Source organism: Rhinolophus hipposideros (genome assembly GCF_964194185.1).
Source record: "Rhinolophus hipposideros genome assembly, chromosome: X".
In the NCBI taxonomy this organism is placed as follows: Eukaryota; Metazoa; Chordata; class Mammalia; order Chiroptera; family Rhinolophidae; genus Rhinolophus; species Rhinolophus hipposideros.
Window position 1 is genome coordinate 83,794,195 of NC_138046.1, and position 27,098 is coordinate 83,821,292.

Sequence of the window (27,098 nt, forward strand, 5' to 3'; positions counted from 1 at the left end):
CCACCTCCCTGTAATTATGCTCCTTTCCTAGATCCTCAGGAGCTTACGCCAACCTTTTTTTTTCTTCTGTTATTTTCCCCCTTTGGTTTGAGGGGGGAAAACTATTGTGGCTTTCCTTGGGAAAAAGCTCTTAATTTATTAACGTTAGGAAATTCCTGAAATTCTTAATGTCTCATTTTGAAAACTTTAATAAATGTATGCCTTATGAGTTGATTGTTATAAGTACTTGAGAGTGTGATATATTAGGGATATATTCTGTGTGATATCTCCCTTTTCTCTTTTTCTTTCAACTAATTTTTGGGGATTCGTGTACTGTTTTTTAGAACAGGAAATGCTTTTCTTGATTGAGTACTTGTATTAATATAAACTCCCCAATGCCTTTGAGTTTACCTCAAATAGGGTCTGTGGAAGAAATAATCAGAATATACTGAGGTTAGTCAGCTGGAATGTGTCTTAAAAGGAGAAATGAGAGCAACAGGACAGTAGTTGAATCACTTAGGTGTTTGGTTCCATAATAGACATTTATGTGGACTTTTAACTAATGAATGACTAAATGGGGATAGAACATCACAGAAGGATTTGTAATAAGAATAGTTTCAGACAGATGTAGGTCAAATATAAGGAAATCCTTTTTGATCTCAATCAGCTCAAAGGAAATGGTCAGTGTTCACTTGAGATGCTTAAAATTAACATTGAATAAACCCAATAGGTTGTTGTTGTTCAAATTCCAGTGGTCTCTGTGCCTGTAGGTATGTATGTTTGTATTCTGATTCCACCCATTCTGAATATGCCTTAGGTTGCCATTTAGATAGGTTGAAATTTAGTTTAAGTCCCTGCATTTCTAGGAAGCCTTTTGTTTAACACTAGGGTTTCCAAACTTTGCTGTCTGTAAAACTTAGTGTGTGCTTCTTATGCAGATTCTGGAGCTTATTGTCAATTGATTAAGATTCAGTAAATCTGTGTGGGATGCAGACTGATTTTTAACATGCTTTCAAAGTGTAGGAAGTCCCTTAATGACTCTTTGAAATGCAAGTTACTTAGTAGCACATTCAAGCCCTTCAAGTACTTGAAAGGTGTATGCAGGTGTGGGGTTTGCCTGATTTTCTTTTCACCTTGTTTTTCCCCTTTAAGAATTTTGTAAGGTCTGTGTCACAGTAGAAATATTAGATAATGCAAGCAAATAAACGTCAAAACCACCTGAAATTCCACTACTTTGAGGATGCTTTAAACAATTTAGTTATGTATCTTACTGGACTCTTTCTTTTGCGTAAATGTATATGTGACTGCGTGTTCCCCCACCCACACACAAAATGGAATCATACTATAAGGTTTTACAAACTTTAACTTACCACGGACATCCTTTTCATTACCAATAATTGTATGTTTACATCATTATTTTAATAGGTGCCCTTTTAAGTTACTTAGTCCTCTATTATTGGACATCTAGATTTTTCTCCAGTATTTCACTATTATAACCATGGTTGTGGTCAACGTCTTTGTGTGTACATTGAAAATTATGTAAATTTTAATTTCATCTCTGCATTGTGACTTTATTAACTCTCATCTTCAGTGGTACTCTGTATATGGGGGAATAATTTCCATTCTCTTGGTAGTTGGCTACATGGTAAAGATGTGTCAAGTATTTTGCAAATTGTGTACTGTAGCCACGCTAAGGATGTTTAGGTAAAACTTGAAGAAAATAGTCTAGTGGTAGCAACTCGCTTCTACCGCTCACCTGTGGAAAGATTCAAAGATCCCATAACATCTTATGATGCAAAGTGTGGTCTCTGGACGAGCTGCATGGACATCACCTGGGAGCTTATTGGAAACGCATGTTCCTAGGCTTTATCCGAGACCTACTGAATCAGAATCTGCCTCTTAGTAACATCTGCAGGTGATTTGTATGTACAGCAGAGTTTGAAAAGCACTGAAAGAAGGGACCCGTTCCAAGAACTAGCTGAAATTAGAGGAGGAATTTTCTTAATACACTAACATGAGCTTCATATTATATATACTGATTCCTGGCATTCACTCTAGACTTTCCAAATCGAAATCTCCAGGAGATGGGGGGGCACAGGAACTTACTTCTAAAATGTTCCCCAGGTACTTGGATACATGGCTGGATTTGGGACTCATGTGGAGCAAATGTTGTGAATTACATAAAGTACGTTTTAATCTACACAGAGATCAACAATGACAATTTTCTATTCTGAAAGGAATGTCAGAATTAGTGAAATTAATTGATATAATTCATTTTTTGCATATTTGGAATTAAGCAAAAGTAACTTATTTAGAATCCCAGAGGGATAAGGGCATCATCTTTGAATTACCTTCCTGTGAGTGTTATGCAGCTTGTAATGGACAATTTATCGTATTTATCGTATAAATTCTTACTTATTATATAACATCCCAGTGAGCCGTTTGAATGTTTCAATTCTAGATTGAATTCAATTCTAGATTCTTTTTCAATCTTTGTTTATGTATGTGTAATATATAAAATTGCTGGCAATACTTTTGTTATCAATTTGATTTGTAGTTTTTGATTTATTAACATTATTAAAATATGTAAATGATATTTATATCACCTCTTGCTTAGTCTTCTCCCCTGAAATTAGGCAGTTCTTTTCTTTCTAAAATTTCAGTTTTTTGTGTGTTGGATTTGAAATTCACAGCTCAACAAAAGGTTTTTTTTTTAATCTTTTTTTCTTGATGGCATTTCCCCCCATTGAGGATATTTAAGCCTTGTGTAACAATTCTGAAAAACACTATATCCATTTGTTTAGAATACATTGACCTCATGGTGGTACAGTGAACCGGGAAAGATTTTACTGCTGATTTTCAACTTTGAGGATGTTAAAAAACAAACAAACAAACCCTTTGATGGTGTAGGTCAGATTTTGGATTTGGCCATAATGCATTTCAACAGTTTGTCGTATTTTATGGTTTCTATAACTTGATTTTTTTATGCATTAATAAAAAGACTTTGTCCTATTGTTCTTTATAAAGAACTTGGTAAATTCCTTGGTAATACCTTGGTAAATTGGTAATTTATTGTGAGTGATGGCTATAAGTCATAATTTCTGTTTAGAAGACTGTTTATTTTAGTTCATGATGTTGAAAGACCTGATCAGATGTTACTTAAAGATCTGTTTTAGTAACTCTTAGAAGGAGTCGATCATAAGAGTTTGTAATAGTTTCCTCCTCCACTAACAACTTCAGAATTAGCAGCACTCAGCTTTTACACATGGAAACATAACCAGTTTTTGCTTTGTTATAACTTGGAAAAAATACTTCCACTAGTACATTTTTCGTTTGTTTTCTTGATGGAACTGAGTTTTCATATAGTGGGGGTATTTTCCAAATGAAGAACATCATTGATGTCTGAAAATTTTTGTTGTTTGACTGTTTCTAAACTTATTTGAGTGTGCTTGTGATAAGCTTCACAGTGGATCAGATATGTGATTATTTGCTTCTCAGGGTACTTAAACAGGCCTCCTTTAAGTAGCATCTAACTAGACATGTAACAGATCTAGCTATAGTCTCTGAACTGGACTAAAATGTCACTGAACAGAAAGATTAAAAAAAGACAAAATTGTATCAGGTTGACATGTTGAGTGAGTGAGCATTCTAATACACTTTCATTACAGTAGTGAATGGATTCAAAGCAATGCAATGGAAGTAACAGCTTAAAAATCTATACTTCTACTCCTAAAGCTTCTATCAAAATTGTGGAGAAACTTGTTTCCATTTTGTTTTCATTTATCATCTAGAAATACTTTGGAGAGAAGTTATATTTTCAGACATCAGCTTTGCATTTAATTGTGAAATTAAAATTAGATAATAATGTGAAAACCGCTGAGTTTCCAATGAAGGAAAAAGTAATTTAAAAATATATGCTAGAATTTCTGTTTCTGGATAAATATTTTTGTTCAAAGAATTCACTCTGGGATACTTTGCTCTAAAAGTATTTTTATTATGATCCTCTTGGAAATGTTTCCATATTCTGTTTGAGTCACACAAGAAAATGCTTCATTACATATAGCCACACCCCAAACAGTGTTGTTCAGTTTGATTTCCTATCGTCTTCATCAGACCCAGCCCTCAAAGTGGAATACTTTCATGGGCGAAGAATGATTACATTTAAGGGAGGAGGGATAAAGTTTGCTTAAATATGTATGTTCTAGTATCTGTTTAAAAACTAGTCAAATGACTTTATTAAGTATAAACCAAAGACAGATGCTTTCATAAAATGAGAAAGGGTGAGTGGCAGGAGACAGACTTGGTCTGAGAAATACTCATTTTTCCAGTTACTTCCATGAGCTAGTTTTGAGCTAACTACCTGCTTGATAGATAACAAATTGATATGTATAGTAGGCTGAATAATTGCACCACAAAGATGTCCCTGTACTTATCCCTGGAACCTATGAATAGATTACCTTACATTGCAAAAATGACTTTGCAGGTGCGATTGAAGATCTTGTGATTGGTTGATTATCCTGGATTATCTGGGTAGGCCCAGTGTAATTACATGGGTTCTTATGAGAGAGGAAGGATAGCCATAGTCCAAAGGAGATCTGATGATTGAAAACAGGTTGGAGTGATGCAATTGCTGGAAGTGGGCAGTGATCCAAGGAATGTGGGCAACCTCTGAAAGATAGAAAAGGTAAGGAAACCAGATTTTACCTACAGCGTCCAGTAGGAACACAGCCTTGCCAACACCTTTAGTCTAGTGAGACTCATTTTGGACTTCTGATCTCCACAACTGTGAGGTAATAATAAATTTCTGTGTGTTTTTTTTTAATTGGGGAATATTGGGGAACTGTGTTTTTCCAGGACCCATCAGCTCCATGTCAAGTCATTGTTTTAAATCTAGTTGTGGAGGGTGCAGCTCACTGGCCCATGTAGGAATCGAACCGGTGACCCTGGTGTTGTGAACCCTGCACTGTAATCACTGAACCAACCGGCCGCCCAATTTGCGTTGTTTTAAGCCACCGAATTTGTGGTAATTTGTTACAACAGCAATAGGAAATGAATATAATATTACAGAGCTGCCATTCATTCATTTGTTCATTTATCCAACAAATAAATATTTAGTATTTATAATATATCAGAACTGTGCTAAGTGCTAGGGACATTAACGGGGAGAAAAAGCAGATACAGCTTCATTTCCACAAAGCATAACTGGAGGGAGTTCAGAGTAAGAAGGAGGTTTGGCGATTGGAATTAGTGAAAACAGATGAAAGGGCTGTTAAATATAGGTTTGTTTGGAGGAAATCATCGGGTTGGGAGAAGTAGGCAGCAGGGATACCACTCCTCTTGCTATTTAGTTTTCTCTTTTTAACTTTTGATTCTGAGGTAATTTGCTACTAACAGAAGAGGTGCAAAGATAGTATAGAAAGTTCCTATCTGTCCTTCACTCAATTTTCCCTTCTGTTAATAACTTAACCAGAGACCATTTATCTAAACTTAATTATCATTTGTACAATACTATAAACTAAAGTAAAGAATTTACTTGGATTTCCCCAGTTTTTCTACTGATGTCCTTTTTAAATGCTGTGATCCAATCCAGGATCCCACATTGCATTTAGTTGTTAATGTCCCCTCAGTCTCTTTCAACCTGTGATAGTTCTTTAGTCTTTCCTTGTTTTTCATGATCTTGAACTTTGGAAGAATGCTGCTCAGTTATTTTGTAGAACATCCCTTAATTTGGGTTTGCCTTCTGATTTCTCATTAGATTTAGGCTATGAATTTTGGCAAGAATATCACATGAATGATGCACCGTTCTCAGTGTATCAAAGCAGGGGCTACATGATGTTGATAAGGATTACTGGTGATGATAGCCTTGATCATTTGGTTGGGGGGTGTCTGATAGGTTTTCTGTACAGTAAAGTTAGTATTTTCCCTTTGTAGGTTAATATCTTGAGAGTACTTTGAGACTGCAAATATCTGTTTCTCCTCAATCTTTCCCCCATTGTTTTGGCATCCACTGGTGTATCTTGCCTGTAATAAGTATACTGCGGTGTTATAGTGGTGTTTTTTGTTTTTTTAGTTTGAAGATTTACTGTCAAAATAAAGTCTTAAAATAATCCTTTCACAGAAATAAGGCAGCTTTATGTTGTAAGAATATTAGTTCTTTGCTAAAGATTAGGTTCTTTCATTCTCATCTGCTGTCACTATCAGCATCTTTTTTAAAGATCAGATTTTTTTCGCAGCGACACCTACCGGCGGCTCGTTGGCTATCCAGGTATGGTTTACAGCCTAAATGTGTAACCCTGTCAAACAAGAGTTCCAGTGTTGTTTCACATGCCTGAACGTGCTGCGCTAGTGCCAGTGTTTTCTGCACGTCTTGGCAGATGTTGGAGAAGCACTACTGGAACGTCTCCTCACAGTTGTTTTTGCGTTTGCCGCAGGTCTCATAGCACTTGTCGTGGTAGTTGTAGCCCTTTGTCAGGGAAGGGATGCCGATGTTAAGATGAACACCAAATAGTGGAGCGCCACATCCGTTCGGCGGGGAGGTTTTATAACCATAACATGGGAAAGGCTTAGATCCGTCACTGCTCGTATCCTGGCAGAGCCTGTCCTCGCCTCCCAGGATGTTCAAGGTGGCGTTCGGGTACAAGTCGGTCTTGTGAACGCCATTCCAGATGGACTTCAGGGTGGCACTCCAGTAGCTGCACCGGCTCCTGACACCTGAGCACAGCAGTCAGGAGGAGTAGAGTGAGCCTCGGCCCGGGAGCTTCCACCCAGTGCTGGGCAGCCCCGCCCCCCCCCGTCCCCCCCCCCCCGCCTCCCCCCGTCCCCCCCCCCCCGCCTCCCCCCGACCCCCCCCCCCCCCCGCCTCCCCCCCCCAGGAGCCGTGATGACGGAGCCCCTGAGGCGCCCTGTGCCAGACTGTCGCGACGGGCTTCATGCCCATGCCTCCTTCCTGGCTGGCAGGCCAATGGTGATGTTTCTATGATCACATTTCCTTTTACATTTATTAATTGGAATTACCTCTTGGTTTTATGGGGTCTCCTCATAGGTATGACTGTTTAGTTTCTGGAAACCCCAAAATTGGGGAATTTGTTGAGGAACTGTAGTATTTCTTGTTAATAATGGTATACACTTTCCATTATCAAAATTAATATTAATTGAGCACTTATTCAGGTACTTAATTTGAATATTTTATTTAATCCTATAGTTACATGAGATAGGGATAATTAATTTTTAGGTTTAGAAACACTAAGTAACTTGTCCAAGTGGGCAGAGCAGGGATTTGTATTCCATCAATTATATATATAAACCATTTGTATAGATGACTTAAGAATTTCCCCTTCGTTAGTTATTTCAGCAGATCATTCTTTTATGGTTTCAACCATTTTTGAACAAATTGTTTCTTAAATTGACCTTATTTAAAATAAAGTTCTTAGCATTAAACTGCTGAAACTCAAGGGGTACTAATTAATGGTGTCATTTAAGGACACTCCCTGGCTTGAGGAACAGTTTCATGGTTGGGTTGCCCTTGTCTAAAGTCTGGCCTTAGCCTTTTATCAATGTCTAGAGGTGGTTGGACACATTGGGGAGATTGACTCGATCTAAGTTAAAGGCCTAAATCTAAGACACAAATTTATTAATTTAGAGTGAGGAATATAGTTGTTAGGTCAAATGCTGTAGTTGGTCTGTAGGCTAGATACGATCACAAAATACACTGAATGTTTAAATTAAAAAAATTATTACAGTAAAAGATACATTGCCATTAATCCCTCTCAAAATACTGCCCCTTGGTTTGAGCACACTTATCCCATCGTTCTGGCTACCTGAAGCAGTTCTGGAGGTACTCTTTCGTGAGTGTCTTCATCGTCCGTCGTGACAATGCTCCATGTCACACATCACTTCTGGTACAGCAATTTCTGTCAAATAAAAACATTAGGGTGTGTCCTCATCCACCTTATTCACTGGATCTGGTACTGTGCGACTTATGGCTCTTTCCCAAAGTCAAAATGATCGTCAAAGGAAAATGTTTTGAATGGATTCAGGACAGTGAGGTAGCCAGGACAGTGCAACTAAAGACACTCATGAAAGAGGACCTCCAGAACTGCTTCAGAAAGTGACAAGAATGATGGGATAAGTGTGTTCAAAGCGAGGGGGAGTATTTTGAGGGGGATTAAGGGCAGTGTGTCTTTTACTGTAATAATTTTTTAAATTTAAATATTCACCTTATTTTTTGATAACACGTCATACGTGGGAAGCTAAATTATAATCAGAAGTTGGCCTGGTAAGTCCGGAGTCAGAACAAAGGAACTAGATGTTCCTCTGTGTCTTCCTGCTAAGACAATAGACTGACCAAATGTTCTGGATGCTCAGGTCCTCTTTGTTCAATGGTACTTGAAGACAAGTGAACTTGGTTCTGTGTTTCATTCCCCTTTCCATATGTTGTCTCGTCCACCGCTGATGATTACCTTTCTTTAGTATTAATACATTGCTGTCTAACAGCTTTTTTTAATAATAAATTTTCCATTATATGCGTATACCATATTTTATTTCTCTATTCAACATCGATGGCTGTATTTTATTTTAAACAAATTTGATTTCTTTTTTTTTTTAAAGGAGGGTGCAGCTCATAGTGGCCCATATGGGGATCAAACCGGCAACCTTGGTTGCTACCAGCACCATGCTTTAACCAACTGAGCTAACCAGCCACCCCTTAAAAGCTTTAACATGCTAATATGGCCAGACTATGGCTTATATATGCTGATTTCTTAATTAATTCTTTGATGTTACTATTTACAAATTGTCATTGCCCTAGTGTGTTGTTTCATTCAGCTGTAGTTCTGTGGTTGTACACTGTTTTTCCATGAAAAGTGGCTTGTGAGTGAGGTATCTATAGACATTTTTATGAATATTGTTTCTGAGTGGTGGAGTGACAAACTAGAAAATTCTTGGGTTTCAGAATTTGGCAGACCTGTGTTCCAGTGTTGCCTGTGCTAGTCAGATACTTTGGGCTACCTAAGCTGCTTAACATTTTGAAGTCTTAGTGTTTTACTTTTTTTAAAAACAGAAAAATATAGTAATTATTTCTGATTTACAAAAAATAAAGAGCAGCATAATGGAACTTGAGTACCTACAGGTCATCTTGAAAAATATAATGTTGAGGATTAGAGGTAATGCTTATAAAACATGTGGTACATGTTTGAATGCTCATTAAATGCTAGTGATAAAATACTGAGCAACTTTGTATTTATCCAGAACAGTCATTGATAGACTGCTTTGTAAGTTAAGCTCCATTTTGAAGCCTTAATAGTGTTCATGCTTATTTGAACAAGTTATTTAATAATACAGCTTTTATAACATTGTTGATGATTTCTTCCTTCTTTCATGTTTGCAGAAACAAATCCATATACCCTTTGACCTGGTTCTGTAGTTCATTGTTAGTGTTTGTATTAAGAGACATAGCTGATAAAGCCATAGTTTACTTTTTGGAAATAAATTGTTTCTTATCTTGAAGAAATACACATGCAGGTTAGTCATGTTGGTATTGTGTCTTGTCTCAGGAAAGATTTTGTGTACATTTTTAGCATGCCATATATTATAATAAAGTGTTTAGTTAACATTCATAAAAGTACTAATGTTTTTTAAAGTACTGTGGAGTAGTTGAAATCTCTTTGGTAAATTTGTATTTTTTTTACCTCTTTAACAGCCATATAAATTTACATTTATAACATTGAAAAATTGATATTTGATGCTTTCTGGAGGGTGACCTTGCCTAGAGTGAGTAAGATTTAGGGATCATTTTTGTAGACTGTAATTTTCCTGGCTTCTGACTATGTCCGCTCCTTTAGTTGTCCCTGCTCATTGCCATTTATGGTTCGTCAGTCCTTTCTTGTGTAAGAACTCTTCATTGGCAATGTGTGAAAGTTACCTTATCAAAGTAGTTATCATTAATACAATAGTGTGTGTGTGTCCGTGTTTAAAGGAGAATTACTGTAGTAGCTGAAAGCTCTCTTCTGGATTTTGGTGCTACTTTAACAGGTTTACTTTCCACTCACTGAATTAGAAGTGGACCTTTGAAGACCCTGGCCATACAGTTTTAGTGGACTTTACCTCTAGCAGTACGTCTGGGGCAGCAGTTACAACTTTGTAAAGTTGTTTACTCCTAATGCTGACTACTTTTAATCCATAAGATCAAAGGATAAAGCGGAGTAGTTTAGTTTGGCAAATGAAAGACTTGTATTTACTGGTATAATCAGAACGCATCAAAGTTTATTCATTATTCTTCAGAGCAGATCTGCTGACCTATCACTAGTAGAAGACTTTTAGCTAATTATAGGGACATTTAGGACTTATTAGTCATCTTAGGTTGACAGAAAAGCATAAACACTTGTTTTTAGGTCTCTTTTGAGTTTAGCATTCCTTGCTTTTGTTCTTTGAGTACCTTAACTCTTTGTAAGCCTTTTTAAAAAATTGAGTCGATCTATACAATTGACAAATAACACTATATAAGTTTAAGATGTGCATCATGTTGATTTAAAACATTTATCTGTTGTAATATATTACCACCACAGTGTTAGCTAGTACCTCCATCATGTCACATAATTATCATTTCTTTTTTGTGCTGAGAACAGTTGAGATAGAGTCTCTTAGCAGCTTAGAAGTTTGTAATACAGCATTGTTGACTATAATCACTCTGTTGTACATTAGATCTCCAAAATTTATTTATCTACCAGTTATAAGTTTGCACCCTTAAACAACATCTCCCAAATTCCCCTACCCTCCAGCCCCTGGTAACCACTATTCTACTTCTGTTTTTACAATTTCAGTTTATTTTTTAGATTCCACATATAAATGATATCATACCGTATTTGTATCTCAAAGGGATATCTGCACATCTGTGTTCATTGCAGCATTATTCATAATAGCCAAGCTATGAAAACAACCTAAGTGTCCATCAATGAATTAATGGTTAAATGCGATGTGATACATGAATATTATTCAGCTCTGAGAAAGAAGGAACTCCTTCCATTTCTGACAACATGGATAGACCTAAATGAGATAAGTCAGACAGAGAAAGATACTGTATGAGTTCCTTAGCACGTTTTTAAATAAAGTTTTATGTGTCCAATGTACATAACATCAAATTTACCATTTTAACCGTTTTAAGTGTAGAATTCAGTGGCATTAAGTGCATTCACATTGTTGTACAACCATTACTATCGTCTATCTCCAGAACTTCTTCTTCATTACAAACTGAAATTCCCATTAAATAACACCACCACATTTCTCAATCACCCCAGCCCCTGGTAACCACTATTCTACTTTCTGTCTCAATGAATTTACCTATTCTAGGTACCTCATATAAGTGGGATCATACAATATTTCCATTTTGTGTCTGGGTTATTTCACTTAGCATGATATTTTCAGGATTCATCCATGTTGTAGCATGTATCAGAATTTCATTCCTTTTTAAGGGTGAGCAGTATTCTATTGTATGTATATACCACATTTGTTTTATCCATTTATCCACTGATGGATATGTGTGCTCCCTCCTTTTGACTGTTGAATGCTGCTGTGAACATTGGTGCACAAATAGCTGTTCAAGTCGCTGCTTCCATTTCTTTTCAGTATATACCTAGAAGTGGAATTGTTGGATTGTATGGTAATTTCCTGTTTCCCCGAAAATAAGACCTAGCCGGACAATCAGCTCTAATGCGTCTTTTGGAGCAAAAATTAATATGACCTCGTATATTATATTATATTATATTATATTATATTATTGTATAAGACCCGGTCTCATTTTAGTATAAGTCCGGGTCTTATATTAATTTTTGTTTCAAAAGACACATTAGAGCTGATTGGCTAGGGTTTATTTTCGGGGAAACACGGTTCTATATTTACTTTTTTAGTAACCTTCAAACTATTTTACACAGTGGCTGCACCATTTTACATTCCCATCAGTAATGTGCAAGGGTTCCAACTTTTCCACATCCTGTCAACACTTATTATTTTGTTGTTTCCTTTAACAGCCATCCTAATTGGTGTGAAATGGTATATCATTCTCTTTTGATTTTCATTTACCTAATTATTAGTGATGTTGAGCCTCTTTTCATGTGTTTATGAACAGAGGTAAAACAAATGGTTATAAAACAAATGGTTTATTGGGCATTTGTATTTATTTGCACAAATATTGATTCTAGTCCTTTGCCAATTTTTTATTTTAGTTTTAGTTGTCCAAAGAACATAGTGATTAGACATTTATATACCTCACAAAGTGATAACCCCAATAAATAAGTCTATTACCTGTCTGACACTGTACGTAGTTATTACAATATTATTGATTATATTCCCTATGCCCTACTATATATCCCCGTGACTGTTTTTTAAAAATTATAGTTGACATTCACTATTATTTCATATTAGTTTCAGGTATACAGTGTAGTGGTTAGACATTTATGTAAATTATGGAGTGATACCCCCTATAGCTCTAGTACCCACCTAACACTATACATAGCTTTTGCAATATTATTGACTACATTTCCCCATACTGCACTTTACATCCCTGTGACTATTTTGTAACTATGAGTTTGTACTTCTTAATCCCTTCAGCTTTTACATCCAGCCCACGACCGTCCTCCCATCAAGTAACCATCAGTTTGTTCTCTGCATCTATGAGTCTTTCTGTTTTGTTTGTTTGTTTATTCTGTTCTTTAGATTTCACATATAAGTGAGATCATATGGTATTTGTCTTTCTCAGTCTGACTTATTTCACTTAGCACAATACCCTCTAAGTCCATCGATGTAGTTGCAAATTGTCCCGACCTGCAGGATCGACAACGGAAGACCTGGGGGAGAAATAGGGGCTCGGGGGGACAGGGGTACGCGAGAAATGGAGACAAGACAGGAATCTGATCAAGTCTCTCTTTATTGAAGGTAACAGCTTGTATATAGAGATTTAGGCACATCAAAGAAACTCCTGGTCTCCCAATATGGGGACTGACCAATCAGAGGGTGCTTCGTCATGGCGGGCTGTTTGAGAAATCGAAACTTAAACAATAGAATCGAAACTTTAAGCTTGGCCCAGGGGCAACCAGGTGCAGACATGTCCGGGCATGTCTGGGCGGGTCCGGGCAGGCCGGCCCGGACAGGTCCTCCTTTTTTATTTTGTTTTGAGGAATAGAGAGATGGCCCCTCGGGGACTGCGTCTGTCTTAGGTTGCCAGGATGTGGGGTGAGCAGTGAGTCAACCATGAATCTTAGCATTAATGTGACCCTGTCACCAGACATCACCGTGAACCCGACTCCTGGTCATACCCGTCGTTGACTGTCCAGTCCATCTCACAGGGGAAGGGGGTCTTATCATATATCGTCTAATAACAAATATGAGCCACCCTTGTTTCTCATTTCCAAACGGTGGTAATGGACCTGTATGGGTTTGGCCTGGATGGCTTCAATCTGTTGTTTAATGAAGGCTATAAGTTTGTTAAATAAGAAAGGCCCAAGCGAGACAATCAGCAATAGGGATAGTAACGGGCCCAAAAAGGGGAGGAGATATGGCAATAGTCCATTCAATCCCGTCCATAGTGGATTGGCAGCCAATTCTTTTCTTCTTCGCTCTAGGTCATCTTGCAGCTGTCTGATCTTGTCTCTGACGATCCCGGATTTATTCACGTAGAAACAGCATTTCTCCTGTAATGCTAAACAGATGCCTCCCTGTTCGGCAGTTAATAGATCTCAACCCCTTCTATTTTGTAAGGTTACTTCTGCTAAGGAATCTACCTGGTCTTGAAGGTCCTGAACGGTACTAGATAAGGTCTGGATCTCTGAGATAAGTTGTCTAGATATTTTGGTGTACTGGGTTAAGGAGACCCCCAGGCCAGCAGTCCCAGAGGCTACAGCTGTACTAACTCCCAGGCCTACAAGCAAGGGGATAATTTGTACTGCCCGTTTGGATCTCCCAAACATGTGATCTATGGCTGGAATCGGGACTGGCTCTTCCCCAGGGATGATGTCTATGTCAGGTAGAAGGGAGGCTAATACACATAATCCTGTCCAGTTGCGAGGTAGCTGCGAATAAGCTCTATTATTTCCACAGACAAAAACTGAACCATTAGGAGCACACAAGGACATAGATATATTGATTGTTTTTATGCAGTTAGTGAAAGCTACGAACCCTACATCCAGCGTAAAGGAATCATTAGAGGAGGGGGAACTAAAGCAAGTGGAGTTATGGAACTGGACCGGTTGGACTAAAAGAGGGGCAGTGAGTGGGCAACTGCCGTTTATGGAATAGTTTCCAGGGAGGCTGGGTATGGCAAGGGGAACAGGGTACCCCATCTGCATGCAAAGCCAGCACTCTTGTGCAAGGGCCAAATTAGAGGTGTTAAGTAGATTATAAGTGGCCTCAAGAATGTCAAAAGTTTGAACATCAAGGCCTATTTTTTCTCTGGCCCTGGGCAAGGCGAGGGGATGGTAGTTTAAGGTGGGATCTAGGGTTTGTAGGATTTTTTCAATCCTTTTTTGGACCCCGAAATTTTTGACCTGGTCTTGAGGGCCTCCCCCATCAGAGATATGGAGGGGGGCGACAACTTGCCAACAGATATTTTTTCCTACCGTACCAGTGCACGGAGCCTGTAAGTTTTTACTGGAATCACCCTCAGTTGAGCCACTAAGGACTGGCGCCTGGCTTGGAGGCGGACCCTTTCTTCCAAAGCTACAATCTGGGTTTTTAGATCTCGATTAGGATCCATCGGGGCCGCAGGCGGGGCAGAAGCCTCATTGTAGGAGGGAGGGCGGAGCGGCCAGTCAAGGTCACGATTTTTTGCCGCTCTATCCGCCAAATCATCCCAATCTACATCAGAAGGGTCGGGATCTACCTCCCGTGCTAGGAATGTCTGAGGCGATTGCTTATCTCTCCTCTTTATTTTGTTGTCTACGGATTTTTGTCTAATGGGAATGTCTCTTTTGTCTTTTTTCATCATCAGAAGAGGAGGAATCCTGTAAGTTTGTTTTAGTCTTGTATGCCCCTGACCTCTTTACTTCCTCCTCTGAATCATTAGCGATAGTCTTTAAAGGGGGGTAAAGTTTGGGTCTAACATGCACTGGCGGGGTATCTTTACTAGGAGGAGGGTTGGCTTTTGCCCCCTCTGTATCACTTTCTAAGGAGATCAGGTCTTCCTCGGCCTTGACCGAGGTTTCACCTGGATCGTTTCTGGGGCCCTCCTTTAGCAATTTTTCAGTGTGATGAATAGCGTTTTCAACATCCGGACAACCTTCCCTTTTTCCTATCATTTCACCAATTAAATTCCAATATGAGAAGGCAGTTACAGGAATTTTTTCAGGTCCAAAGACCTTATAATAATCATTGAGTGCATCCCCTACTCTCCTCCATCGTCTACAGTCAATGGTGCCTTCCTGAGGAAACCAAGGGCATGTCTCCTTAACAAAGTCAAAAAAACTTAAAAAGATCCTGACTCTCAACCTTTACTCCTCGCGTCCTGAGCGCATCTTTTAACTGCTTAACATAGACCTCATGATGACTTAATTCCTGTCCCATTTCGGACGCTTATCCTCTTACCTTCTGTCTCGGCGCGGCAGGCTCCTGCGGCGGCAGAACGGTTTACTTTCGATTCGCCGGCCTTGATGAGGCGTCCTCTCCCTCTAGGGATTTTCTCATACCCAGGCCCCACGTTGGGCGCCACGTTGTCCCGACCTGCAGGATCGACAACGGAAGACCTGGGGGAGAAATAGGGGCTCGGGGGGACAGGGGTACGCGAGAAATGGAGACAAGACAGGAATCTGATCAAGTCTCTCTTTATTGAAGGTAACAGCTTGTATATATAGATTTAGGCACATCAAAGAAACTCCTGGTCTCCCAATATGGGGACTGACCAATCAGAGGGTGCTTCGTCATGGCGGGCTGTTTGAGAAATCGAAACTTAAACTTAAACAATAGAATCGAAACTTTAAGCTTGGCCCAGGGGCAACCAGGTGCAGACCTGTCCGGGCATGTCTGGGCGGGTCCCGGCAGGCCTGCCCCGGACAGCAAATGGTAACTTTTCATTCTTTTTATGGTAGAGTAATATTCCATTGTATATATCAGATCATATAAATATTTTGCCTTTGCCAATTGTTGAATTGGGTTGTTTGTCTTCTTCTTGTTGAGTTATAGGAGTTTTTTTAAATATATTCTGAATATTAACTCCTTATCTGATATGAATTGCAAATATATTCTCCCATTCTGTGGATTGCCTTTTCACTTTCTAAATAGTGCCTTTGATGCACAAAAGTTTTTAATTTTGATTAAGTCGATTTATTTGTTTTTGTTACTTGTGTGCTTTTGCTGTCATATAAAAATTTTCATTGCTAAACCTCATGTCATGAAGCTTTTCCCCTATGTTTTACTGTAAACATTTTATGTTTTTACCTCTTATGCTTAGATCTTTGATGCGTTTTGAGTTAATTTTTGTATTTGGTGTAAGGTAAGGATCCAACTTCATTCTTTTGCATGTGGATACTCAGTTTACCCAACCATTGATCTTGGCACCCTTGCTGAAAATGATTTTTTTGGCCATATTTGTGAAGGTTTATTTCAGGCTCTATAGTCCATTTTATTAATCTTTATGTCTGTTTTGATTACTGTAGCTTTGTAGTAAGTTTTGAAATCAGGAATTCCAACTTCGTTCTTTTTTAAGATTGTTTTGTGTATTTGAGGTTCCTTGAGATTCTATAGGAATTATAGGATTTTTATTTTGTGCAAAAATGTTACTGGGATTTTGATGATTCCATTGGATTTGTGGATCACTTTGGCATTGGCATCTTAAAAATAGTAAGTCCTTTCAACATTCGCAAATCCATCAATGTGATACATCACATAAACAAAGTAAAGGACAAAAATCATATGATTCTATCAATTGATGCAGAAAAAGCATTTGATAAGATACAACATCCATTTATGATTAAAACACTTACTAAAATTGGTATAGAAGGAAAATACCTCAACATAATAAAGGCCATATACGACAAACCCTCAGCTAATCTCATAATTAATGGTGAAAAGCTGAAGCCCTTTGCTCTACGTTCAGGAACACGACAAGGTTGTCCCCTATCACCTCTGCTTTTCAACATAGTGTTGGAAGTCCTCGCCAGAGCTATCAGGCAAGAGAAAGAAATAAAAGGCATCCAAATTGGGAATGAAGAAGTTAAATTGTCACTCTTTGCAGATGACATGATGCTATATATAGAAAACCCTAAAGACTCCACCAAAAAGCTATTAGAAACAATCAATGAATACAGTAAAGTTGCTGGCTACAAAATCAACGTACAAAAGTCCATTGCTTTCCTATATACCAACAATGAAATCTCAGAAAAAGAGATAGAAAAAACAATTCCTTTTGCAATTGCAGCAAAAAGAATAAAATACCTAGGAATAAACTTAACCAAGGATGTGAAGGATTTATATGCTGAAAACTATAAGACATTTTTGAAAGAAATTGAAGAAGACACAAAGAAATGGAAAGACATTCCGTGCTCATGGATTGGAAGAATCAACATAGTTAAAATGGCCATATTACCCAAAGCCATATACAGATTTAATGCAATCCCCATTAAAATCCCAATGGCATTTTTTTAAAGAAATAGAACAAAAAATCATCAGATTTGTTTGGAACCACAAAAGACCCCGAATAGCCAAAGCAATATTAAAAAAAAAGAACAATACTGGAGGTATCACACTCCCTGATTTTTGCTTGTACTACAGGGCTACAATAATCAAAACAGCTTGGTATTGGCGGAAAAACAAACACATAGACCAATGGAATAGAATTGAGAACCCAGAAATAAAACCACATAAATATGGACAGGTAATTTTTGACAAAGAATCTAAAAACATACAATGGAGGAAAGACAGCCTCTTCAATAAATGGTGCTGGCAGAATTGGATAGCTACGTGCAAAAGAATGAAACTGGACTGCTATCTGTCACCATGTACCAAAATTAATTCAAAATGGATCAAAGACTTAAGCATAAGACCTGACACAATAAACTGCATTGAAGAAAACATAGGTACTAAACTTATGGACCTTGGGTTCAAAGAGCATTTTATGAATTTGACTCCAAAGGCAATGGAAGTAAAAACTAAAATAAACAAATGGGATTATATGAAACTGAAAAGCTTCTGCACAGCAAAAGAAACTATTGACAAAATAATGAGGCAACCAACTGAATGGGAGAAGATTTTCGCAAACAGTGCCTCTGATAAGGGGCTAATATCCAAAATATACAAGGAACTCATGAAACTCAACAACAAAAAAACAAACAACCCAATTGAAAAATGGACAGAGGACCTGAAGAGACATTTCTCCAAAGAGGATATACAAATGGCAAATAGACATACGAAAAAATGCTCAACATCGCTAATCATCAGAGAAATGCAAATGAAAACCACAATGAGATATCACCTCACCCCAGTCAGAATGGCTTTCATCAACAAAACAAATAGTAACAAGTGTTGGAGAGGCTGCGGAGAAAAAGGAACTCTCATACACTGTTGGTGGGAATGCAGACTGGTGCAGCCGCTATGGAAGGCAGTGTGGAGGTTTCTGAAGAAATTACGAATAGAATTACCATATGACCCAGCAATCGCTCTCCTGGGTACCTACCCAAAAAATCTGAAAGCATTCCTCTATAGAGACGTGTACTGCAATGTTCATTGCAGCTTTGTTTACGGTGGCCAAGACATGGAAACAACCAAAATGTCCTTCGATAGATGAATGGATAAAGAAGTTGTGGTATATATACACAATGGAATACTATTCCGCGTTAAGGAAAGATGATGTAGGAGCATTTGTGACAACATGGATGGATCTTGAGAGTATAATGCTAAGTGAAATAAGTCAGATAGACAAAGCAGAGAACCCTATGATTTCACTGATATGTGGTATATAACCCAAAAGGAACAAGACAAAACAAATGAGAAAGAAAAACTCATAGACACAGACAATAATTTAGTGGTTACCAGAGGGTAAGGGGGTGGGGGGTGGGTGATGAGGGTAAAGGGGATCAAATATATGGTGATGGAAGGAGAACTGACTCTGGGTGGTGAACACACAATGGGATTTATAGACGATGTAATACAGAATTGTACACCTGAAATCTATGTAAATTTACTAATAATTGTCACCCCAATAAATTTAATTAAAAAAAATAGTAAGTCTTAAAATCCATGAATACAGCATGTGTTTCCATTCATTAATATTTTCTTTAATCTCAGCAATGTTTTGTAATTTTCAGTGTTACAAGTCTTTTGCCTCCTTAGTTAAGTTTCTTTCTAAGTTTATTCTTTTTGATGCTATTGTAAATGGAATTGTTTTTTTAATTTCCTTCTTGGATTATTTATTTTAGTGTATAAAAACACAACTGATTTTTTTTTTTTTTTTTAAGATTTTATTGGGGAAGGGGAACAGGACTTTATTGGGGAACAGTGTGTACTTCCAGGCCTTTTTTCCAAGTCAAGTTGTTGTCCTTTCAATCTTGTTGTGGAGGGTGCCGTTCAGCTTCAAGTTGTTGTCCTTTCAGTCTTAGTTGTGGAGGGCACAGCTCAGCTCCAGGTCCAGTTGCCGTTGCTAGTTGCGCAGCCCACCATCCCTTGCGGGAGTCGAACAGGCAACCTTGTGGTTGAGAGGACACGCTCCAACCAACTGAGCCATCTGGGAGCTCAGCAGCAGCTCAGCTCAAGGTGCCATGTTCAATCTTAGTTGCAGGGGGCGCTGCCCACCATCCCTTGTGGGACTTGAGGAATTGAACTGGCAACCTTGTGGTTGAGAGCCCACTGGCCCATGTGGGAATCGAACCAGCAGCCTTCGGAGTTAGGAGCATGGAGCTCTAACCGCCTGAGCCACCGGGCCGGCCCCACAACTGATTTTTAAGTGTAGAGTGTTGATTTTGTATCCTGCAACTTTGCTGAATTAGTTTATTAGTGTTTCATTTTGAGTGTCAGGGACAGGAAGCTGACCACTAGTACAAAGGAAAAAAAAAGAATGGCATACTTCTAAATTAACAGGAATAAAGGACACAACAAAGAATCTAAAATAAGGTGGAAGGAATAAAATTAAGTATATCTTTTGCTCTGTGAAAGGCACACATATTGCATTTATTTGCTTGTTAAAAGAACTCGGGGTGGCAGGTTGGCTCAGTTCGAGGGCCAGTGACCTGCGCCCTCCACAACTAGATTGAAAACAAAACTGACTTGGAGCTGATGGGTCCTGGAAAAACACACTGTTCCCCAATATTCCCCAACAGAAATTAAAAACAAAAACAAAACAACAAAACTCAGACTGTCAGATGAGGTTAAAAGACAAAACCTACGTGTGTTGTTTATAAAAAAATACTTAAAACAGTAATAAAGAAAGGCTAAGAGAACAGTATAAGCAAGCAAAGATCAGGAATGGCAATAGTAATAATACGTATCACAGAAGGAAGAAAATAAAGTTGAAACATTAAAGAGAATATTATGAAGTTATTTACTTCACTTAAGAAGTTATATCAAAGACCTTTAGGCACCAAAAATATTTTGGCTAATAAATTAAATTCAGAACTTCTAATAGATTTGAAGAAAATGAATAAACATGAAGCTATAGTAGGAAATTCCAGGTGTGTTTCTTTCAGAATAGAATGGATCTAGGAGATATAAAGTAAAGAAATATAGAGGAATTGGATAATATAATCTACAAACTCCATTTGATGGATATATAGAACTTTTTACCTTTCAAATAGGGATTATACACTTTTATAGTCCACAAGCCACTAAAAAAGTTGGTTAAATATATGACCTAAAGAAAACCCAAGTTAAAGAAAGAGATTTTATATTCTACATTGCTCAATGAAATTGGAAATAAACAATGGAACAAATAGCCAAAAGATTCTTAACTAATTGGAGATCTAAAATCACACTCCTAGTTAAATTTTGGATAAAGAAGAAAAATCAAAACTGAAATTATAAACTATCTAGAAAGTAATGAAAAAGAGAAGACATTACAACAAAACTTGTGGGTCATTGTAAAAGCTATACCCAGATGAAATTTTGTTGCCAAAAACGTCTTCATTATTAATTAATAACAACTAGAAAGAATTTAGGACTCATTTTATGACATTAGAGAAATAACAGCCAAAGAAAGAAAAATAAAGGAGAGGCAATTAATAGATAGCTGAAATTAATAAAAAAATTGTTAACATAAAATAGAATAAGTAAATTCTAATTTTGGCTCTCTGTAAAATAATTAATGAACCTGATGAAGAAAAATAAGAGGGCAACAATTTGCTCTGGAAAAGAATTCTAGGAGAATATGACCTGCAACTTTGACAACAAATTTTTTTCCAGCATTTTAAGTATGAAACATTTCAAGTATAGAGTAAGTTGAAAGGCTTGTTGAGAACATCCATAGTACCCACCATCTAGATTCTACCTTTAACACTAATAACACATCTTAAATCTTAAGTAATGAATTACTCTTGAACAAAATATAAATCCAAAATGTACCCAGGAAAAGTAAAAGTTGGATAGGCCATTTATTATAGAAGATATGTTTTGGCCATAATCAATATAGATTTATAAGTGTCAAAACTTCATATAGGTGGTTATTATGTTATATGCTCTCTTGCAAATTATTTTGCTCAATACTATATATTTACCTATGTTTGTATATATTGTAGTTCTAGTTTATTTATTTTAAATATGGTACACTATGTCATTATAAAGTTCTACCACAATTTATCCCTTCACCCAGTTGGTTGCAGCTTTATTTATAGTGGCCAAGACATGGAAACAACCAAAGTGTCCTTGGATAGATGATTGGATAAAGAAGATGTGGTATATATACACAATGGAATACTATCCTGCCATAAGATGAAATAGTGCCATTTGTGACAACATGGATGGATCTTGAGATTATTATGCTAAGTGAAATAAGTCAGACAGAAAAAGTCGAGAACCATGATTTCACTGATATGTGAAATGTGGGATATGAAACTGAAAGCAACAAAGAAACAGGATAGACAAAGAAATGAAAACTCATAGACATAGACAATAGTTTAGTGGTTACCAGAAGTAAGGGGGGAGGAGGGTGGTAGAAGAGGATAAATGGGATCAAATATGTGGTGATGGACAGAGAACCGACTCTGGATGGTGAACACACAATGTGACATATAGATGATGGTATTACAGAATTGTACACTTGAAACATGTAACTTTACTAACCATTGTCACACTAATAAACTTTTAAAAAATTATATTGCTTATGGATACAAGCATATAATTAAAAATAGTTGAAAAACTTGCATGTATTAAAAACAATTTAGACAGTTGTTACTTCTGGGAAGAGAAGGAAGGAGATAGAATCAAGGAAGGATATCTAAAGACTTGAACTATATCTGTAATGTCTTGTTAAATTGGAAGAAAATTTGATAATGTGTTAAAATTCAACAAACTAGTTGTTAGAGTTTTATTCTTTATGCCTGAATGTTTTTATAATTTAAGAAGAGAAAAAACACACCAGGAGCAAGTGAATTCAGAGCTTGATTTTTAAATGACAAGTGATTTCAATGTTAAAGCTGCTGAACCCTGGTTCATTTCATGAAGCTATTATAATCTTAATACCAAATCCTTATATCATATAAAAAGAATTTTCACAAACATGGGGTGCCAACAAAATGTATACATATTTTTTTAAAGATTTTTCTTGCGGAAGGGGAACAGGACTTTATTGGGGAACAGTGTGTACTTCCAGGACTTGTTTCCAAGTCAAGTTGTTGTCCTTTCAGTCTTAGTTGTAGAGGGCACAGCTCAGCTCCAGGTCCAGTTGCCCTTGCTAGTTGCAGGGGGCACAGCCCACCATCCCTTGCAGGAGTCAAACCGGCAACCTTGTGATTGAGAGGACACATTCCAACCAACTGAGCCATTCCGGAGCTCAGCGGCAGCTCAGCTCAAGGTGCCGTGTTCAATCTTAGTTGCAGGGGATGCTGCCCAACATCCCTTGCGAGACTCGAGGAATTGAACTGGCAACCTTGTGGTTGAGAGCCCACTGGCCCATGTGGGAATCGAACCGGCAGCCTTCAGAGTTAGGAGCATGGAACTCTAACCGCCTGAGCCACCGGGCTGGCCCCTGTATACACATTTTTTTTTTAGGAGAGTCAGCTTTATTATGCTGGTGGGCTCAGTGGGATCCTTCCCAAAGAGTGAGCCCACATTTTAAGGTAACATCTCTTATAACATGTATACATGTTTTTGGCACCTCCCAGTATATGTAGATATTTAAATCCTTGGTAAAATATTATATTAGCAAAAAGAATTCACCAGTGGATCAAATATTTTCTCAGCACATGCTGATATGATTATATGGTTTGTTGATAGGTAACCGATACAGAACTATTTCTAAAATCTTAAAGCCAACCAAGTTCTGTATCGATTACCTATCAGCAAACCATATAATCATGCCAGCAGGTGCTGAGAAACAGTTGATAAAATTCAGCAGCCACTGCTAACTAAAAAATAAAAGTAGGAATATAAGGAAATGGCTTCAACATATTGTGAAAACACAAACAAAACTGAGTATAAAACTGAGGAAACATTCTAAACTATGAGATAATAAAGCTATTTGTTTTAAAGATTTTACTGGGGAAGGGAAACAGAACTTGATTGGGGAACAGTGTGCACTTCCAGGCCTTCTCTCCAAGTCAAGTTGTAGTCCTTTCAATCTTAGTTGTGGAGGGTGCCATTCAGCTTCAAGTTGTTGTCCTTTCAGTCTTAGTTGTGGAGGGCGCAGCACAGCTCCAGGTCCAGTTGCCGTTTCTAGTAGCAGGGGGCACAGCCCACCTTCCCTTGCAGGAGTGGAACCGGCAACCTTGTGGTTGAGAGGATGCGCTCCAACCAACTGAGCCATCCGGGAGCTCAGCGGCAGCTCAGTTCAAGGTGCCGTGTTCAATTTTAGTTGCAGGGGACGCTGCCCACCATCCCTTGCAGGAGTGGAGGAATCTAACTGGCAACCTTGTGGTTGAGAGCCCGTACTCCAACCAACCAAACCATCCAGGAGGAAGCTCAGCTCAGGGTGCCACATTCAATCTTAGTTGCAGGTACCAGGGCCCACCATCCCTTGCGGGACTTGAGGAATCAAATTCGCAGCCTTGTGGTTGAGAGCCCACTGGCCCATGTGGGAATCGAACCGGCAGCCTTCGGAGTCAGCAGCACGGAGCAGCACGGAGCAGCACGGAGCAGCACGGAGCTCCTACCGCCTCCGGACCGGCCCAATAAAGCTATTTTTTATTAAAATAGAATGAAAGGCAGTGATGACTATCACCATTATTTTTTTCACTATTGTGGATGTTTAACAAAATCAATAAATAAGAAAATTGGCAGTACAAACAAACATTGTGAAAGAAAGGGTTAACTTTATAATTTTCCACTGATAATAGAATGAAATTCCTGGAAAATCTCAGTTTCTAATATCTGCTCTCTAAAAGACCCCTGGAGAGGAGGTTAGAGGGTATGGGATGACAAAGTGGAGGCCCAAACCATCATTTGTATATTAACTTTTTCCTAGAAGTGATTGCCTCAAGACAGCAGAGTGAGAATCAAGCCACAGCTCACCAACTTGATACCAAAAACACATAAAACCATTATAAGAAAAACTATAGACCAATATCCCTCATGAATGTAGATGAAAAAATGTCCAACACAACATTTGTGCATCAAATCCATCAATATACGTATAAAAAGGATAATGGCGATGGCTGTGTGCGGTTTTCCCAGGAAGGGAACGATTGTTCAACATTTGAAAATCAAGGTAATTCGACTTATTAACAGACTACTGGGAGAAAAAAAAACCATCCATGATCATTTCAATAGATGCAGAAAAAGGATTTGTGATAAAAACTCAGCAAATTTGCAATCGAAGGGAACTCCCTTAACCTGATAAAGGACATCTATTAAAAAAAGAAAAAACAAAACTGACTCTGTGGTGAGCATACAGTATGATATATAAAGTATGTACTATGGAAACGTACACTTGAAACCTATGTAATTTTACTAACCATTATCACCCGAAAAATTTAATTAAAAAACCCTACAGTTGACATCATCCTTGAAAGGGTGAATGCTTTTTCTCTATCAAGGCAAGGATGTCTGCTCGCACTACTTCCAGTATGATGCTCTTAATATCATAATGGAAGTTCTAGCCAGTGAAGTAAGGCATGGAAAAGAAATAAAAGGAATGCAGATTAGAAAGGGAGCAAGCAATAAAACTGTCTTTACTCATAGCTGATATGATTATCTACATAGACAATCCCAAAGAATCTAAAAAAAGCTCGTAGAACTAGGAAGTGATTTTTAACAAGGTTGTGGGATACAAGGTTAATATATAAAAACCAATTATATGCGTATCTCTATAAACTACTAATGAATAATTGGAAATTGCATTTTTTTTAAAATTAAATTTATTGGGGTGACAATTGTTAGTAAATTTACATAGATTTCAGGTGTACAATTCTGTATTACATCGTCTATAAATCCCATTGTGTGTTCACCACCCAGAGTCAGTTCTCCTTCCATCACCATATATTTGATCCCTTTTACCCTCATCACCCACCCCCCACCCCCTTACCCTCTGGTAACCACTAAATTATTGTCTGTGTCTATGAGTTTTTCTTTCTCATTTGTTTGTCTTGTTCTTATTGGTTTATATACCACATATCAGTGAAATCATAGGGTTCTCTGCTTTTTCTGTCTGACTTATTTCACTTAGCATTATACTCTCAAGATCCATCCATGTTGTCACAAATGCTCCTATATCATCTTTCCTTAACGCCGAATAGTATTCCATTGTGTATATGTACCACAACTTCTTTATCCATTCATCTATCGAAGGACATTTTGGTTGTTTCCATGTCTTGGCCACCGTAAACAAAGCTGCAATGAACATTGCAGTACACGTCTCTATAGAGGAATGCTTTCAGATTTTTTGGGTAGGTACCCAGGAGAGCGATTGCTGGGTCATATGGTAATTCTATTCGTAATTTCTTCAGAAACCTCCACACTGCCTTCCATAGCGGCTGCACCAGTCTGCATTCCCACCAACAGTGTATGAGAGTTCCTTTTTCTCCGCAGCCTCTCCAACACTTGTTACTATTTGTTTTGTTGATGAAAGCCATTCTGACTGGGGTGAGGTGATATCTCATTGTGGTTTTCATTTGCATTTCTCTGATGATTAGCGATGTTGAGCATTTTTTCGTATGTCTATTTGCCATTTGTATATCCTCTTTGGAGAAATGTCTCTTCAGGTCCTCTGTCCATTTTTCAATTGGGTTGTTTGTTTTTTTGTTGTTGAGTTTCATGAGTTCCTTGTATATTTTGGATATTAGCCCCTTATCAGAGGCACTGTTTGCGAAAATCTTCTCCCATTCAGTTGGTTGCCTCATTATTTTGTCAATAGTTTCTTTTGCTGTGCAGAAGCTTTTCAGTTTCATATAATCCCATTTGTTTATTTTAGTTTTTACTTCCATTGCCTTTGGAGTCAAATTCATAAAATGCTCTTTGAACCCAAGGTCCATAAGTTTAGTACCTATGTTTTCTTCAATGCAGTTTATTGTGTCAGGTCTTATGCTTAAGTCTTTGATCCATTTTGAATTAATTTTGGTACATGGTGACAGATAGCAGTCCAGTTTCATTCTTTTGCACGTAGCTATCCAATTCTGCCAGCACCATTTATTGAAGAGGCTGTCTTTCCTCCATTGTATGTTTTTAGATTCTTTGTCAAAAATTACCTGTCCATATTTATGTGGTTTTATTTCTGGGTTCTCAATTCTATTCCATTGGTCTATGTGTTTGTTTTTCCGCCAATACCAAGCTGTTTTGATTATTGTAGCCCTGTAGTACAAGCAAAAATCAGGGAGTGTGATACCTCCAGTATTGTTCTTTTTTTTAAATATTGCTTTGGCTATTCGGGGTCTTTTGTGGTTCCAAACAAATCTGATGATTTTTTGTTCTATTTCTTTAAAAAATGCCATTGGGATTTTAATGGGGATTGCATTAAATCTGTATATGGCTTTGGGCAATGTGGCCATTTTAACTATGTTGATTCTTCC

At 37.9% G+C, this 27,098-nt stretch overlaps 1 protein-coding gene across 2 annotated transcripts in view; it reads left to right on the forward strand.

Moving 5' to 3' along the window:
- Window positions 1-27,098, forward strand: part of WNK3 (WNK lysine deficient protein kinase 3) — a 178,672-nt gene that overhangs the window by 25,035 nt on the left and 126,539 nt on the right. The window lies entirely within an intron of this gene.